At 42.8% G+C, this 19,551-nt stretch overlaps 1 pseudogene; it reads right to left on the reverse strand.

The window, feature by feature from the left end:
• Positions 1-5,702: 5,702 nt before the first annotated feature.
• LOC135553341 (carnitine O-acetyltransferase-like) lies at positions 5,703-18,841 on the reverse strand (annotated as a pseudogene).
• Positions 18,842-19,551: the final 710 nt, after the last annotated feature.

Here is a 19,551-nt window from a genome sequence, read left to right on the forward strand (position 1 = left end):
AAAATATGCTTTACAGCCAAAGCAAGACAAGCATTTGTGTAAGTTTATCGATAGCCTAGCATAGCATTATGTCCAGCTAGCAGCAGGTAACTTGGTCACGAAAATCAGAAAAGCAATCAAATTAAATAGTTTACCTTTGATGATCTTCGGATGTTTTCACTCACGAGACTCAGTTAGATAGCAAATGTTCCTTTTTTCCAAAAATATTATTTTTGTAGGCAAAATAGCTCCGTTTGTTCTTCACGTTTGGCTGAGAAATCGACCGGAAATTGCGGTCACGACAACACCAAAAATATCGAAAGAAACATGGCAAACGTTGTTTATCATCAATCCTCAAGGTGTTTTTCAAATATCTCTTCGATAATATATCCACCGGGACAATTGTTTTTTCAGTAGGAGTGAGAGGAAAAATGGCTACTTCTGTATTTTACGCAAGAATAACTCTGTGAGCCATCAGGTGACCACATGCGCAATGTAGCCGCTTACGCTTATTCTTCAACATAAAGGCGTGAAACTACGTCACAATGCTGTAGACACCTTGGGGAATACGTAGAAAAAGGAATCTGGTTGATAGCCCATTCACTGCTCAATAGGGACGCATCGGAACGCAGAGCATTCAAAACATGAGTCACTTCCGGATTGGATTTTTCTCAGGCTATCGCCTGCAATATCAGTTCTGTTATACTCACAGACAATATTTTTACAGTTTTGGAAACTTTCGAGTGTTATCTATCCTAAGCTGTCAATTATATGCATATTATAGCATCTTGTCCTGACAAAATATCCCGTTTACTTTGGGAACATTAGGTTTTTAACAGAGGCAATTCTGTACTGAACAAAAATATAAACCCAACATGTAAAGTGTTGGTCCCATGTTTCATGAGCTGAAATAGAAGATACCAGAAATGTTCCATGTATGCACCAAAAGCTTATTTTTTTTTTTTTTTTTTTTAACATTGTCAGACAAGCAGAATATCTTTTTACATTACCAGTCAAAGGTTTTGACACACCTACTCATTCCAGTGTTTTTCTATATTTGTACTATTTTGTACATTGTAGAATAGTAGTTAAGACATCAAAACTATGAAATAACACGTGGAATCATGTAGTAACGAAAAAATTGTTAAACAAATAAAAATATATGTTATATTTGAGATTCTTCAAAGTAGCCACCTTTGCCTTAATGACAGCTTTGCACACTCTTGGCATTATCTTAACCAGCCACCTGGAACGCATTTCAATTAACAGGTGTGGCTTGTTAAAAGTTCATTTGTGGAATTTCTTTCCTTCTTAATGTGTTTGAGCCAATCAGTTGTGTTGTGATAAGGGTAGGGGTGGTATACAGAAGATAGCCCTATTTGGTAAAAGACCGAGTCCATATTATGGCAAGAACAGCTCAAATAAGCAAAGGGAAATGACAGGCCACCATTACTTGAAGACATGAAGGTCAGTCAATATATACATTTCAAGAAGTTTAAAAGTTTCTCCAAGTGCAGTCGCAAAAATAATCAAGCGCTATGAAACTGGCTTTCATGAGGACTGCCACAGGAAAGGAGGACCCAGAGTTACCTCTGTGGCAGAGGATAGGTTTATTAGTTACCAGCCTCAGAAATTGCAGCCCAAATAAATACTTCAGAGATTAAGTAACAGACACATCTCAACATCAACTGTTCAGAGGAGACTGTGTGAATCAAGCATTCATGGTCAAATTGCTGCAAACAAACCACTACTAAAGGACACCAATAATAAGAAGAGACTTGCTTGGGCCAAAAAACACGAGCATTGGACATTAGACCGGTGGAAATTTGTCCTTTGGTCTGATGAGTCCAAATTTGAGATTTTTGGTTACAAATGGTGTGTCTTTGTGAGGCGCAGAGTACGTGAACGGATGATCTCCACGTGTGGTTCCCACCGTGAAGCACGGAGGAGGAGATGTGATGGTGTACGGGTTATTTGCTGGTGACACTGTCAGTGATTTATTTAGAATTCAAGGCACACTGAACCAGCATGGCTACCACAACATTCTGCAGCGATGCGCCATCCCATCTGGTTTGCACATACTGGAACTACCCTTTTTTCCTTTTTTTACAGGACAATGACTGAGCACACCTCCAGGCTGTATAAGGGCCATTTTACCAAGAAGGAGAGTGATGGAGTGCTGCATCAGATGACTTGGCCTCCACAATCATCCGACCTCAACCCAATTGAGATGGTTTGGGATGAGTTGGACAGCAGAGTGAAGGAACAGCAGCCAAGAAGTGCTCAGCATATGTGGGAACTCCTTCAATACTATTGGAAAAGCATTCCAGGTGAAGCTGGTTGAGAGAATGCTGAGAGTGCCTTGATATCAGCTTTGCAAAATGTAAGGACCAATGCATAGTATGACGTGCCCTCTGAGGCATGGGCTCTGGGCAAGCTGGCTGGGCGTAAACTCTCAATGAACCGGCAGAGGCATAGGAGCCTGACGATCCCGCTGCGGCGTTCGAGCCCGGTGATCCGGCAGAGACGGACATACGACAATCAATGCTGAAGCAGGGAACAGAGCGGGGAACCAGACATATACAGGGAAGGTAATGACAGAGGTGATAGAGTCCAGGTGAGTCCCAAAAATCACTGATGCGCCGTGACGAGGGAAAGGCAGGTGTGCGTAATGATGGTGGCATTAAAAATGAAACCTTGAATGAGTAGGTGTGTCCAAACTTTTGACTGGTACTGTATATTGTCTGAATGGAAAGGTAACCAACAAATCACAATTTCAAACAATTACTCCAATCAGAGTTGGATCAGTGTCAGGACTTGGCCAGGGTTGTTCCGGTTTTTGGTCACTAGATGCCCCCATTGTGCTTTTTGACCTTTTGTTTTCCCTTGATCCCCATTATTATTTGCACCTGTGCCTCGTTTCCCCTGATTGTATTTAAACACTTAGTTTTCCTCAGTTCTTTGCCCTGTGTTTGTATGTTAGCACCCAGCCCTAGTATTCTGTGAACTCTTGTTGATCCCGGTGGACGCTCTTGTGGAATTCTGTTTTTTGTTCTTGTTTATTTATTTTTGAGTATCTTTTTTTTTTTTTATGCTATACCTACCACCTTGTGGATTTACCTTTTTGTCTTGGAGAATTACCTTTGTTCTTGTGGAATTCCTTTTGAGGTTGTGGAGTTACATGTTTTCCTGAAGGACTTCACTTTTTACTTTATTAAATACACCGTCTCAAGTACTGCTGTGTCTGCCTCATCTTCTGGGTTCTGCCGACTATTCGTGGCTCAGTTGGTTAAGTGACTGTTTCTCACTCTGGAGACCCGGGTTTGTAACCGGGTCCTGACAGATCAGTGTCCTCCAGATGCAGAGATTTGCGACATGCTATCCCAATTTCTGCAGAGCGCAACGGAGTAGATTAGTAGTGTATTGCATTGACCGACACCAACAGCCTTTTTCTATCACCTCAGGTCGCGAGATGCGCTTATGAGATCAGAGCCACGTGTTTATCAACATTTGTTGATATTCCTTGCTAGATTGTGAGTTATTTACCCAGTTATAGCTAATTTATGGTCAGAATCAGGGTTTGTGCGGTCATGTAAATCCTGGAAAAGCCTTGGTGTGAATCACCTGACCGCAAATAGTGCCTTCGGAAAGTATTCAGACCTCTTGACTTTTTCCACATTTTGTTAGTTTATAACCTTATTCTAAAATTGATTAAATAGTTCCCCCCCTCATTAATCTACACACAATACCCCATAATGACAAAGCAAAAACTGTTTTTTAGAAATTTTTGCTAATAAAACATAAATACAAAAACTGAAAAATTACATTTACATAAGTATTCAGACCCTTTACTTTGCTGAAGCACCTTTGGCAGAGATTACAGCCTCGAGTCTTGGCTATGACGCTACAAGCTTGGCACACCTGTATATGGGGAGTTTCTCCCATTGTTTTCTACAGATCCTCTCAAGTGCAGTCAGGTTGGATGGGGAGTGTTGCTGCACAGCTGTTTTCAGGTCTCTCCAGAGATGTTTGATCAGGTTCAAGTCTGGACTCTGGCTGGGCCACACAAGGACATTCAGAGACTTGTCCCGAAGCCATTCCTGCTTTGTCTTGGCTGTGTGCTTAGGGTCGTAGTCCTGTTGAAAGGTGAACCTTTGCCCCAGTCTGAGGTCCTGAGCGCTCTGGAGCAGGTTCTCTGTACTTTGATCCGTTCATCTTTGCCTCAAACCTGACTCGTCTCCCAGTCCATGCAGCTGAAAACATCCCCACAGCATGATGCTGCCACCACCATGCTTCACCGTAGGGATGGTGCAAGGTTTCCTACAGATGTGACGCTTGGTATTCAGGCCAAAGAGTTCACTCTTGGTTTCATCAGACCAGAGAATCTTGTTTCTCATGATCTGAGAGTCTTTAGGTGCCTTTTGGCAAACTCCAAGTGGGCTGTCATGTGCCTTTTACTGGGGAGTGGCTTCTGTCTGACCACTCTACCATAAAGGCCTAATTGGTGGAGTGCTGCAGAGATGGTTGTCTTTCTGGAAGGTCCTCCCATCACCACAGAAGAACTCTAGAGCTCTGTCACAGTGACCATCAGGTTCTTGGTCACCTCCCTGACCAAGGCCCTTCTCCCCCGATTGATCAGTTTGGCCAGGTGGCCAGCTCTAGGAAGAGTCTTGGTGGTTCCAAACTTCCTCCTTTTAAGAATGATGGAGGCCACTGTGTTCTTGGGTACCTTCAGTATTGCAGCCATTTTTTGGTACCCTTCCCCAGATCTGTGCCTTGACACAATCCTGTTTCCGAGCTCTATGGACAATTCCTTCGATCTCATGTCTTGGTTTTTGCTCTGTAATGCACTGTCAACTGTGGGACATTATTTAAACAGGTGTGTGCCTTTCCAAATCATGCCCTATCAATTGAATTTACCACAGGTGGACTCCAAGTTGTAAAAACATATCAAGGATGATAAATGGAAACAGGACGCACCAGAGCTCAATTTCGAGTCTCATAGCAAAGGATCTGAATGCTTATGTAAATAAAGTATCTGTTTTTTGTTTGTAATACATTTGCAAAATGTTGGTTTGTCATTATGGGGTATTGTGTGTAGATTGCTGAGGAAATTGTTTAATTTAAACCATTTTAGAACAAGGCTGTAACGTAACAGAATGTGGAAAAAGTCAAGGGGACTGTAAACCAATGCTAAATACTCCTATTGTAAAACTCTCTCTCAATGTGCTCAATAATGGGACTTGAGAAATAAACCTGACACCATTGGAAAGGTGTGATTCCACTCTATTCAACATTTTGACAAATATTCTAGCCTAATTGACAAATACCTCACATGTTGTTAATAGATCTGAATACTTGAGGTTATAGATAAACATGCCTTAGATAGTTACCTTGCTTTGAAGTAGTCATTTGATCCCTAATTCACTGAATGAGGGAATTATTTTATAAAGACATAAAAAAAGTATTTGGTTGTAGTTGTAATTTTGCAATATTTTATAAGGGGGCCCAACCACCTTTCAGGAGCGCCATAAAGGGGCAGTGTTGTAGGCTTGAATATGCAAAGAAGCCAATTGGCACACTTTTGTCTGATTATCTATGGTAATAATAATGCATTTTATTTTGTAAAGTGATTCCTTGCATCATACAATGATGTAAAAATAGTGCTGTAGACCACTTTTTAACTGACCGGAGCTTCCTCTCCCACTTGTCCGAAGGACATGTCAAGCCCTGAGTATGACTCTCACCGAGATAGTGGGGTCGTCAAAGGCAAGCACAAACTTTGATTGGTGGGAGAGGGGATGTCGTCTGTGCGGCCCCCTCAAAACATCCTTTGGGAGGCGATGTCACAGGAGGCACAGACCTCATTGTGAACTCTGACGGAGAGAAGGAGAAAGATAGAGCAGGAGTGCGTTCAGTTTGCTTCAAGTTTGCTACGTTGAGTGACGCTTTGAACCGAATGACCCATTTTCCGAAAACAGTGCACAACAATCTTTGACAACCTTTGAGGTATCCTTGCTCCCATTTGGTGAGTGACCTGAGGAATGGCCTTATCAATATGGGTGTGACCATCATATAGTTACTTCCCTTTGGGCCACCATAATCACAACGTTTTTAAACCGGTACAGTACCGTTTCAGTTGAATTCAATGTTGCACAACGTTCTGTCGTACTGAACGCAATTCAGATATTGGATATGGACACAATAATTGCTGCTAATCACAATTCATTTACAGAAAAGTTTTAATTTGAAAATGCAGATATTCCACATTTTCAGAAAGTTGGCTGCCAAGAACACATGTTGTCTCATTTATTTACAATGAGAATATAATGCTTCTTGCATGAACATTTACTAGCACATCTATGAAACTCAGTACCACAAAGTGTGAAAACAACATCAACTGCACACATATTATCCTTATTATTGCATACAGTATCCTGGTTTGAGGCTGAAAGCCCTTTGTAAGTGATTCCTATGAGCTCATCTGTAGTAGGCCAGCTGCAGTGCCACCTGGATGAAGGAGTTGGGACTCAGGTTGTGCCGTTTGGGCAACTCCTTCCCAAACCTCTGAAAGTTGAAGCAGCGGATATCCAGTTCGTTGATCAGTCTGGGGGCAAAAGTATGGCAAAATTAAAATGACAAATTCAAAATCCATGAATAAAGCATCAAGTGGGAGTGCTGATCTAGGATCAGTTTTTGCCTTGTAGATTATAATGAATGGCCCTGATCCAAGATCAGCTTTCTTGCTCTGAGACACTTCATGTACATGGGCCCAGGTTAGCTGATCAATTCAAATTATAAAGATGAATCTTCACTCTAATGGGATACTAATGTATCGCCAGTAGTCAGTTTGGCCACAGGATGGCAGCACATGGTCTGAACCCAGGATAACACAGGCAGCTCAGGATCACAAACAATTGCTTAAAATAGAATAAGGAGGTTAGGGGGCACTAAAGCCAACCAGAGCTGTCTTACACTTCTGACCGTGTTTTGTAAAGGTTAAAACCAACACTGAGGGCAGATAATCGTGTTTACACGCCTCCATTTGCTTTGGTCCGTGTCACTTTCATTTCAGCTCAGAGTCGTGTTGAATTTCATAGCAAAGCAAACATCGACTACACAGAGGCTGAGTGTTTCCTTAACATTGTCATTGTAGTATCACCTAGTACACCAATGCACTCGACAGCGTTAGTACTGTAGTCTGTGTCGAACCAGTCAGTATGCGCACCATATAAATAAACAACCGCATATTTAGATTCAATAAAGCCTATATGATATGTAACAACACAGGAGTGAGGAAATAATGCATGATAATAATTGCATAGGGTATGCAAGCTCACATATCAAGGTTTTGCTTGGCATGCTCGATATCTCTCTTAATCTCACAGTCAATGTTGAAGTAAAGCTTCTTGGGCATCTGAAGTGGGATCAAAGGGGTTTTCTTTGGGTCAGGTTTCTTACTGAAGAGAGAAGACCAAGGATAAATGTTAATTGTACTGCTCCACTCACCTGCAGTGTTTTGTCAAACCAATGATTGCCGCTGTTCAAGTGTGTCCCGCCCCCATGCAGGATTTGAGCTGCCATGCGACTGGAGGGCCTGTCAGTCAAGGTCAAAGTAACATGGAACTGCCTGACTAATTCATCTCATAATCCAAAACACATCAGTCAGCCGTAACCAATGAAGTGCTCAACAAGTCCCTTGATGTGTCAAATGTAAATGAGCAAAAATAATGCATACTGTACAGCAATTACAAAAATAGTAACAAAGTATGGGTGAAATAATAATAATTTGGTTGCATAAATGATTGAGAAGAGGAAATGGAGAGAGAATACATAACAATAATAATTAGGAGGGTGCTTACGTGTGTCCTATTTCATACATGTACAAGTGTGTATTATACATGTGAATTGGAAATGATTGTTTGGCATATCCCACTCCCCCAGAGAAACCCTCAGAGAGTGGAGTCAGAGCCAGGGATCAGCCATTATTGGCGGTGGCCCTGGAGAAATTGGGGAAAAGGGAAAGGAGGATACCTAGCTAGTTATACAACTGAATGCATTCAACTGAAATGTGTCTTCCGCATTTAACCAAACCCCTCTGAATCAGAGAGGTGCGGGGGGCTGCCATAATCGACATCCACGTCTTCATTGGATGGGGAACAGTGGGTTAACTGCCTTGCTTAGTGGCAGAACGACAGATTTTGACCTTGTCTGCTCTGGGATTTGATCCAGCAACCTATCAATTACTGGCCCAACACTCTTAACCAATAGAGTGCGGGTGGAGGAGAAAGAGAGAAGAACATGGCTCATACCTGTCATCTGAGACCCTCATGACTGGAGAGTCCAGACACAAGGTGAAAAGTCCCTTCTCAATCACTCGAACTGACTCCTTGTTCAATTTAGATGTGTAAGAAAAAAGGGAGAACATGAAAGAAAGGTGAAGCACTGAGCGAACAATCCCCCTAAGTCCTTACTGAAGCTAAAAAAAAGTGAACTTCAGAGACCTAGCATATGAAAACAGTGTCATGCCTCTGCATTCCACACCCTGGACGTCCCATACTTTAGGTATTGTTATGGGTATGTATAGTATAATGCTGTGTTCTATCATCTGCCTACCTCTGAGCAGCCGGCTGCAGGCCTGGCCCCAGGTCTAGCGATGCTCACTGGTCAGGATGCTCATGGGCTCCTTGTCCGTCTTCCAGGATTCAGCCCTGATTCACAGGAGCTCGGGCATGGATCTGGCTCTCTGTCATCCAGGAGCCGTCACTGTTGTACACGTCCAGCTGAAAGCGCTTGGGGAGCAGAATAAAGAATTGAATTGTGATACGGAAAAGCCAATCCATGCTTTTGTCACTTCAAGATTAGATTACAGCAATGACCTACTTTCCGCCTACCCAAATATGGCACAATGCCTTAATAAACTGCAGTTCGTGCAGATTACAGCTGCAAGAATCTTGACGAGAACCCAAAAATTCCAGTACATTGTTAAGTGCTAACCTCTGGCTTCCTGTAAAGGCTAGGGCTGATTTCAAGGTTTTACTTTTAACCTAGAAAGCATATGCATATTATTGGTACCATTTGAAAGGAAACGCTTTGAATTTTGTGGAAATGTGAAAGGATTGTAGGAGAATATAACACAATAGATCTGGTAAAAGATAATACCAAGAACAAAACAACCGTTCTGTTGTATTTTTTGTACCATCATCTTTGAAATGCAAGAGAAAGGCCATCATGTATTATTCTAGCCCAGCTGCAATTTAGATGTTGGCTACTAGCTGGCAGCAGTGTATGTGCAATGTTTTAGACTGATCCAATGAACCATTACATTTCTGTTCAAAATGTTGTATCAAGACTGCCCAAATGTGGCTCGTTGGTTTATTAATAACTTTTCATGTTCAAAACTGTGCACTCTCCTTAAACAATAGCATGGTATTCTTGAACTGTAATAGCTACCGGTACCGCTTGCCATGCGGTAGCAGAGAGAATAGTCTATGACTGGGGTGGCAGGAGTCTTTGACAATTTTTAGGGCCTTCCTCTGACACCGCCTGGTAGAGAGGTCCTGGATGGCAGTAAGCTTGGCTCCGGTGATGTACTGGGCCGAACGCATTACCCTCTATAGTGCCTTGTGGTTGGAGCCGTTGCCATACCAGGCAGTGATGCAACCCGTCAGGATGTTCTCAGTGGTGCAGCTGTAGAACCTTTCGAGGATATGAGGACCCATGCCAAATCTTTTCAGTCTCCTGAGGGGGAATAGGTTTTGTCATGCCCTCTTCACGACTGTCCTGCTGTGCTTTGACTATGTTAGTTGGTTGGTGATGTGGACGCCAAGGAACTTGAAGCTCTCAACCTGCTCCACTACAGCCCCGTCGATGAGAATGGTGAATGCTCACTCGTCCTTTTCCTGTAGTCCACAATCATCTCCTTTGTCTTGATCACATTGAGGGAGAGGATGTTGTCCTTGCACCACATGGTCAGGTCTCTGACCTCCTCCCTATAGGCTGCCTCGTCGTTGCCGGTGATCAGGCCCACCACTGTTGCGTCACTGGCAAACTTAATGATGGTGTTGGAGTCGTGCCTAGCCGTGCAGTCATGAGTGAACAGGGAGTACAGGAGGGGACTGAGCACGCAGCCCTGAGGGGCCCCCGTGTTGAGGATCAGTGTGGCGGGTGTGTTGTTACCTACCCTTACCACCTGGGGCGGCCCATCAGGAAGTCCAGGATCCAGTTGCAGAGGGAGGTGTTTAGTCCCAGGGACCTTTGTGATGAGCTTTGAAAGCACTATGGTGTTGAACGCTGAGCTGTAGTCAATGAATAGCATTCTCACATTATCAAGGCACAAGGCAAGACCCAAATGCAGACACAGGAGGTAGATGGTTGGAGTCTTACAATGTTTATTAATCCAAAGGGGTAGGCAAGAGAATGGTCGTGGACAGGCAAAAAGGTCAAAACCAGATCAGAGTCCAGGAGGTACAGAATGGCAGACAGGCTCATGGTCAAGGCAGGCAGAATAGTCAGGCAGGCGTGTACAAAGTCCAGAAACAGGCAAGGGTCAAAACCGGGAGGACTAGAAAAAGGAGAATGCAAAAAGCAGGAGACCGCTGGTTGACTTGGAAACATACAAGACGAACTGGTACAGAGATACAGGTAACACAGGGATAAATACACTGGGGAAAATAAGCGACACTTGGAAGGGGTGGAGACAGTCACAAGGGCAGGTGAAACAGATCAGGGCGTGACACACATAGGTGTTTCTTTTGTCCAGGTGTGAAAGAGCAGTGTGGAGTGCAATAGAGATTGCATCATCTCTGGATCTGTTGGGGCGGTATGCAAATTGGAGTGGGTCTAGGGTTTCTGGGATAATGGTGTTGATGTGAGCCATGACCAGCCTTTCAAAGCACTTCATGGCTATAGACGCAAGTGCCACGGGTCAGTAGTCATTTAGGCAGGTGACCTTAGTCCCTGTGCTCAAGAACACTATGGTGGTCTGCTTGAAACATGTTGGTATTACAGACTCGGACAGGGAGAGGTTGAAAATGTCAGTGAAGACACTTGCCAGTTGGTCAGCGCATGCTCGGAGTACACATCCTGGTAATCTGTGAATGTTGACCTGTTTAAAGGTCTCACATCGGCTGTGGAGAGCGCGATCACACAGTCGTCCGGAACAGCTGATGTTCTCATGCATGTTTCAGTGTTGCCTCGAAGCGAGCATAGAAGTTATTAGGCTCTTAGTCCTGTATTGATTATTTTCCTGTTTGATGGTTCGTCAGAGGACATAGCAAGATTTCTTGTAAGCTTCTGGGTGAGTCCCACTCCTTGAAAGCAGCAGCTCTACCCTTTAGCTCAGTGGGATGTTGCTTGTAATCCATGGCTTCTGGTTGGGCTATGTACGTACAGTCACTGTGGGAACAACGCCATCGATGCACTTATTGATGAAGCCAGTGACTGATGTGGTGTACTCCTCAATGCCATCGGAAGAATCCCAGAACATATTCCAGTCTGTGCTAGCAAAACAGTCCTGTAGTTTAGCATCTGCTTCATCTGACCGAGTCACTGGTGCTTCCTGCTTGAATTTTTGCTTTTAAGCAGGAATCAGGAGGATATAATTATGGTCAGATTTGCCAAATGGAGGTTGAGGGAGAGCTTTGTATGCATTTCTGTGTGTAGAGTAAAGGTGGTCTAGAGTTTTTTTCCATCTGGTTGCACATTTAACATGCTGATAGAAATGAGGTAAAACTGATTTAAGTTTCCGGCCACCAGGAGCATCGCCTCTGGATGAGCGTTTCCCTGTTTGCTTATGGCAGTATACAGCTCATTGAGTGCGGTTTTAGTGCCAGCATCAGTCTGTAGTGGTATGTAGAAGGCTAAGGAAAAAAACAGATAAACTCTCTAGGTAGATAGTGTGGTCTTATCATGAGATACTCTACCTCAGGTGAGCAAAACCTTGAGACTTCCTTAGATATCGTGCACCAGTTGTTGTTTACAAATATACATAGCCCGCCACTCCTTGTCTTACTAGACGCTGCTGTTCTATCCTGCTGATAGAGTGTATAACCTGCCAGCTGTATGTTATTAATGTCGTCGTTCAGCCACGACTCGGTGAAACATAACATATTACAGTTTTTAATGTCCCGTTGATAAGATATATGTACTTTCAGTTCATTCCATTTATTTTCCAGCGATTGTACGTTGGCTACCAGTACGGGTGGCAAAGGCAGATTAGCCACTAGTCGCCTGATCCTCACAAGGCACCCCGATCTCCTTCCGCACAAGCTCAGTCTCTTTCTCCTGCGAGCGACGGGGATGAGGGCCTGTTTGGGTGTCTGCAGTAAATCTCTCCCATCCGACTCATTAAATAAACATTATTTGTCCAATTTAAGGTGAGTAATCGCTGTTCTGATGTCCAGAAGCTATTTTCGGTGATAAGAGACAGTAGCAGCAAGATTATGTACAAAATAAGTTACAAACAATGCAAAAAAAACAAACAAAAAAGCATGGTTCATTAAAGGTCAATAAAATGGCAGCCATCCTTTCCAACGCCATTATACAGTAAATAAGGATTTTTTAGCCATGAGACAATTGAGACATGGATTGTATTATGTGTGCCACTCAGAGGGTGAATGGGCTAGACAAAAGATGTAATTGCCTTTGAACGGGGTATGGTAGTAGGTGCCATGCACACTGGTTTGTGTCAAGAACTGTAACACTGCTGGGTTTTTCACACTCAACAGTTTCCTGTGTGTATCAAGAATGGTCCACCACCCAAAGGATATTCAGCCAACCTGATACAACTGTGGGATGCATTGGAGTCAACATTGGCCAGAATCCCTGTGGAACGCTTTTGACACTTTGTAGGGTCCATGCTCTGACAAATTGAGGCAGTTCTGAGGGCCAAAAGGGGGTGCAACTAAATAGCAGGAAGGCATTCTTAATGTTCTATACACTCAGTGTAGGATACAGATCTATGAAATAACATCTCTAAACCAGAGGAGCCTCAACTTAGAAGGCGGCCATCACCCCTTTCATGTGACAATCTGTCAGTAGTTGTACCTGAGTAGGATGTGCTCACTCTCTACTCAGCAAATCCACAGGTGCAAATGCTGAGTGTGTGTACATCATCAATCTAGAACCATGTCAACACTGTCTGTGACTGTCTGTGTACAGTCAGTAAACCGGCCTGCTCCTCTCGTATCTCACAGGGACATTGTGCCTACAGCTATGGCAGTATGCTGCCAGCTGGCACTCGCACACACTGGCCCCTCCAGTCTGAGAAGCCCCACTTAGTCAGGGAGATGGCTGGGTTAGAATGCATGGGCAGGGGCTGTCTGCTCTCCAGGTATGCCCACTGCACCCACCAGTCAGATATCTATAATAGAGGACAGTGAAGAGAACAACAGCAAAACAACAGCAAAACAACTATCAATCATCAATCATGCAGGACAGTCCAGAACGTGCGTTGAAGATGTCGTTCCCATAGCAACGCTTAAAACATTCCCTAACCAGAAACCGTAGATTGATGGCAGCATTAGCGTGAAACTGAAAGCGCGAACCACTGCTTTTAATCAGAGCAAGGTGACTGGTAACATGACCGAATACAAACAGTGCAGCTATTCCCTCCGTAAGGCTATCAAACAAGCTAAGCGTCAGTATAGAGACAAAGTAGAATCTCAATTCAACGGCTCAGACACAAGAGGTATGTGGCACGGTATACAGTCAATCATGGACTACAAGATGAAATCCAGCTCAGTCACGGACCAGGATGTCTTGCTCCCAGGCAGACTAACTAACTTTTTTGCCCGCTTTGAGGACAATAGGCCTGCAACGGAAACATGCGGTCTCTCCTTCACTGCAGCCGAGGTGAGTAAAACATTTAAACGTGTTAACCCTCGCAAGGCTGCAGGCCCAGACGGCATCCCCAGCCGCGCCCTCAGAGCATGCGCAGACCAGCTGGCTGGTGTGTTTACGGACATATTCAATCAATCCCTATACCAGTCTGCTGTTCCCACATGCTTCAAGAGGGCCACCATTGTTCCTGTTCCCAAGAAAGCTAAGGTAACTGAGCTAAACGACTAACGCCCCGTAGCACTCACTTCCGTCCTCATGAAGTGCTTTGAGAGACTAGTCAAGGACCATATCACCGCCACCCTACCTGACACCCTAGACCCACTCCAATTTGCTTACCGCCCAAATAGGTCCACAGACGACGCAATCTCAACCACACTGCACACTGCCCTAACCCATCTGGACAAGAGGAATACCTATGTGAGAATGCTGTTCATCGACTACAGCTCGGCATTTAACACCATAGTACCCTCTAAGCTCGTCATCAAGCTCGAGACCCTGGGTCTCGACCCCGCCCTGTGCAACTGGGTACTGGACTTCCTGACGGGCCGCCCCCAGGTGGTGAGGGTAGGCAACAACATCTCCACCCCGCTGATCCTCAACACTGGGGCCCCACAAGGGTGCGTTCTGAGCCCTCTCCTGTACTCCCTGTTCACCCACGACTGCGCGGCAACGCACGCCTCCAACTCAATCATCAAGTTTGCGGACGACACAACAGTGGTAGGCTTGATTACCAACAACGACGAGACGGCCTACAGGGAGGAGGTGAGGGCCCTCGGAGTGTGGTGTCAAGACAATAACCTCACACTCAACGTCAACAAAACTAAGGAGATGATTGTGGACTTCAGGAAACAGCAGAGGGAACACCCCCCTATCCACATCGATGGAACAGTAGTGGAGAGGGTGGTAAGTTTTAAGTTCCTCGGCATACACATCACAGACAAACTAAATTGGTCAACTCAGACAGACAGCATCGTGAAGAAGGCGCAGCAGCGCCTCTTCAACCTCAGGAGGCTGAAGAAATTTGGCTTGTCACCAAAAACACTCACAAACTTCTACAGATGCACAATCGAGAGCATCCTGGCGGGCTGTATCACCGCCTGGTACGGCAACTGCTCCGCCCACAACCGTAAGGCTCTCCAGAGGGTAGTGAGGTCTGCACAACGTATCACCGGGGGCAAACTACCTGCCCTCCAGGACACCTACACCACCCGATGTTACAGGAAGGCCATAAAGATCATCAAGGACAACACCCACCCGAGCCACTGCCTGTTCACCCCGCTATCATCCAGAAGGCGAGGTCAGTACAGGTGCATCAAAGCTGGGACCGAGAGACTGAAAAACAGCTTCTATCTCAAGGCTATCAGACTGTTAAACAGCAACCACTAACATTGAGCGGCTGCTGCCAACACACTGACTCAACTCCAGCCACTTCAAAAATGGGAATTGATGGGAAAGGATGTAAAATATATCACTAGCCACTTTAAACAATGCTACCTAATATAATGTTTACATACCCTACATTATTCATCTCATATGTATACGTATATACTGTACTCTATAATCTACTGCATCCTTATGTAATACATGTATCACTAGCCACTTAACTATGCCACTTTGTTTACATACTCATCTCAAATGTATATACTGTACTCGATACCATCTACTGTATCTTGCCTATGCTGCTCTGCACCATCACTCATTCATATCTTTATGTACATATTCTTTATCCCCTTACACTGTGTATAAGATATTAGTTTTGGAATTGTTAGTTAGATTAATTGTTGGTTATTACTGCATTGTCGGAACTGGAAGCACAAGCATTTCGCTACACTCGCATTAACATCTGCTAACCATGTGTATGTGACAAATAAAATTTGATTTGATTTGATTTAAAGGACGGCAGCTGTGGAAAGGCAATTTGAGCCATAGAGTGAACTTGAAATTAGCACCATGCATTGTGTGTACTATAAGGTGTCATCCAAAACGGATATTTTCTTATCTCAGTCTAGTTACGTGAAAATCAGTTGTTACAAATTGTGCACAATTTCCCACATTGTTTGCATATCCAATTGTTTAAGTGTCTAGCTCATCTCTCCAGTCCCTCTTGAAGTTGCGGACCGAGTCCCCCCTCTCCACAAAACATTTGGATCTTCTTGCGGGTGTGGACCAGCTCTTCTTTAGGTATCAGGGGCTCCAGTGCTCGTAAGTACCCCTGCAGAGTCTAGGCCAGCGGGGGCACCAGTTGGACGGGCACTGAGTAGTAGAAGCATCACTCCTGGCTGGATCCAGACACAACCTACATGCATGTCCAGATAAACAATGTTGAGTGCAGTCGGATGAGTAATAAGACGAGTTGATATGTGGTTTGAATATGGGTCGCTTGGTGCATTCTGGGTACACTCCTTCAAGGAGTCAATTGAATGCTAGCTTAAAAACCCAACGTTTGCATGAATTACTTGAACGAGAAACACAACATTACAAATCTTTTCCTGAGATGTAAAGATAATACATTTCTCTGTGATATCGTATATCTTTGAAATCTTGGCATTATGAACTTTAAAGGAAAATAGGCAGGTTTCTCGACTATTGCTGCGTTTACAACATCTCATAATTTAAATACCAGCATAAGACTGAGAAAAATCCACGTGAACACCCCTCCAACTGGTAATTACTTTAGGGAAACTGGTCGATCATCTCCGTGCTCTGAGTTTCACACTTGCACCTCTGACATCATTTGTAAAAAATATAAAAAAAACAGCATGATCTTCAGTAGTTGTTTTTAATGGTAAGAAAATAATACAAATTGTTGATCCAAAATTGATTCTGTTCAATACATAGCAACAGTAATCCAGAGTTTATATACATCATTGGTTTGAACAGCCAGACTGTAACCTCTGTGCTGTAATTGTAAATGATTGCATCAATGCAGCCACGTTTGTGCACAAGAAGTCCCACCATGACATGATAATATCACATACTCTCTAAATATCATTGAAACATAAATGTATCTATAGTCACATCTACACAACCCATCATGACACTTCAATTTGTTTCAAATAATTTATTTGATGTTTTTCTCTCATGAAGCCAGCTTCTTCGACCACAATAGAAAACAGAATAAAACCAAGTATTACAATTGCACACGTGGGAGCATAAATCAGATATACCATCAATCTGATATTCTTCATTTGGATTATTTTTCATCAAAAAAGAGCACCTAAAATTGAGATTACAGCATCCCATGGAGCCATTATAATGTTTGTGCCCTTATTTGGGATGTCGGTGATTCCTCACAAAACCAGGATGACATAACACCATGAGTTGGGAGATTTCACAACATTTAATCCATAGAATGCTTCTTTGGAGGAAGGATCATTGAAATATATTTTACATTTGTATTTATAAGCAGAATTGAGAAATAATTAATTTAAGTTGTCATAGTTATTACATTTTGGCCTTACCCGGGCCTCCTTTAAGATGCCATGTTTCATATGTAGGTGCTACAAAAACCCGTGTCTTATAAATCTTTTCCACTTACTTTGAAACATGAGTGGTATTTTGATTTCAATAACAATTTTCTTACATGAGTTAATGAATATAATATAAACAAGAATATAGAATATATAAAAAAATATTTGGCAAATCTTTCAACATATTGTACATCCTGCAAATCACCAGCAGAGGGCAACCATTTTGAATCAATTTTCACATTCACTCTGTTCTTAATGCTTACAAATTGGATAATAACTAAAAGTAACAGAGAACTTTGATATGTCCATAGAGTATATTACGTTCAACAATATATAGAAAAAAATTAGTTATTCTTCAGTATTCATAAATTAATGCAAGAAAATTGCTATTGAAAACAAAATACTACTCATATTACAGAGCAAGCGGTAAAGCTTCATATGCCACCAATGTTTGCTTTGTAGCACCTACAGATAAACATAATGGAGTCTTAAAAAAGAGACCTGTGTAAGATCAACATTTCATAAATATGCCGACTTTGATGAATTATTTCTCAATTATGCTTTTAGATACAAATGCTAAATATATGTCACCAATCCTTCCTCCAAAGGACCATTCTATGGATTAAATGTTGTAAACATCCCTTAAATCATGTTTTCACCCACATCCCTCATGTGCTGTAGTCTCACATGATAACACCAGAGACACAAACATAATACATTTTCCATTCAAAACTATGCAGTCAAATTAGCATAGATACAGTAGATATACTACTCTTTTTCATTCTACCACATTAATTCCACTAAAGGGCAAACAGTGAAAGATTATAATAATGTGTATTGGTGATTATTCCATAATGTATCATCAGTGTTTTAAATCATGTGCATTAAGGCTAGCTGATATCCATGTTGTGGTTCAAACAGAAATAGTAATTGAACAAAAGAGAATTGTCATGACATTACATATAGCCATGGTTTACCAGAAACTACACATTAGGGGTGTTCACAAGGCTCAAAATTCACCTTGGACTTGTAGATGACCTGTTCTTTATGTCATCGGTATGAGCAAATCCAGCAGGCACAGGGACCAGATGATATACGGTAAGCATCATTGAGGATGTGTCCAAAATGACATTCTAATCCTTTTATAGTGCACTACTTTTGTTCAGAGCCCAGTCGGGAATAGGGTGTCCTTTGGAATGCACCGGGAATCGTGACAGTGCTGATGCAGAGTTTATATACAGTAGAGACGTTGTGTTGTTGATCTAAGTTAACTAAAACTAAACTGACCGGACCCTTTTTACCCTACATTTGTAATCCACTAACTTGCCAAGACGTGATCATCACCCAAAAGTACACACCTGATAGTAAAAATACAACAAGTGTATATAGTAAAACTTATAGGCTACAATATGTACCATGTATTCATATTGTCTTTACACTTTTACACTGAAATAGAGGAGTTGAGGCTCCATCCACCATTCTGTCACGTGTGCTACCTCTCCAGCCTCTTGGTCACCAGGCTGCTCGTTATGGGGCACACGTGTCACCATCGTTACGCGCACCTGCGCATCATCAGACACACCTGGACTCCATCACTTCCCTGATTACCTTCCCTCTATATGTCACTCCCTTTGGTTCCTTTTCCAGGTATCATTGTTTCTGTTTCAGTTCCCTGTCTATGCATTGTTTGTGGTTTGTATTATGTTGCGTTTAATTATTAAAACACTCACTCCCTGAATTTGCTTCCTGACTCTCAGCACACATCGTTACACATTCATCTCACAAACTACATAAAACTGTTTTCTTTTATTCAAAACCAAAAGTCCCTGATCCTATGTAAAATAAAATATTGTACATCAAAAAAGATTACAAACATTAAATGAATAGTTTCAAAGAAACAAAATACAGGAAAACAAAAGTCATATTGCAAGATAAAATCTAATCTTAACCACATAACTTGAGCAATTTGGCGAGCCGACTGATGTCTACCGATGGCAAGACTCATCTGTAAAATAGAGAGATAAAGAGGAGTTATGAGACACAATTCAGACTGGACAACCACATTTCAGACTGGACAAACACATTTCATGACTGGACAACCACATTTCATGACTGGACAACCACATTTCATGACTGGACAACCACATTTCAGACTGGACAACCACAATTCAGACTGGACAACCATATTTCAGACTGGACAACCACATTTCAGATTGGACAACCACATTTCAGACTGGACAACCACATTTCATGACTGGAC

The sequence above is a fragment of the Oncorhynchus masou genome, chromosome 13 (assembly GCF_036934945.1).
Source record: "Oncorhynchus masou masou isolate Uvic2021 chromosome 13, UVic_Omas_1.1, whole genome shotgun sequence".
NCBI classification, from domain to species: Eukaryota; Metazoa; Chordata; class Actinopteri; order Salmoniformes; family Salmonidae; genus Oncorhynchus; species Oncorhynchus masou.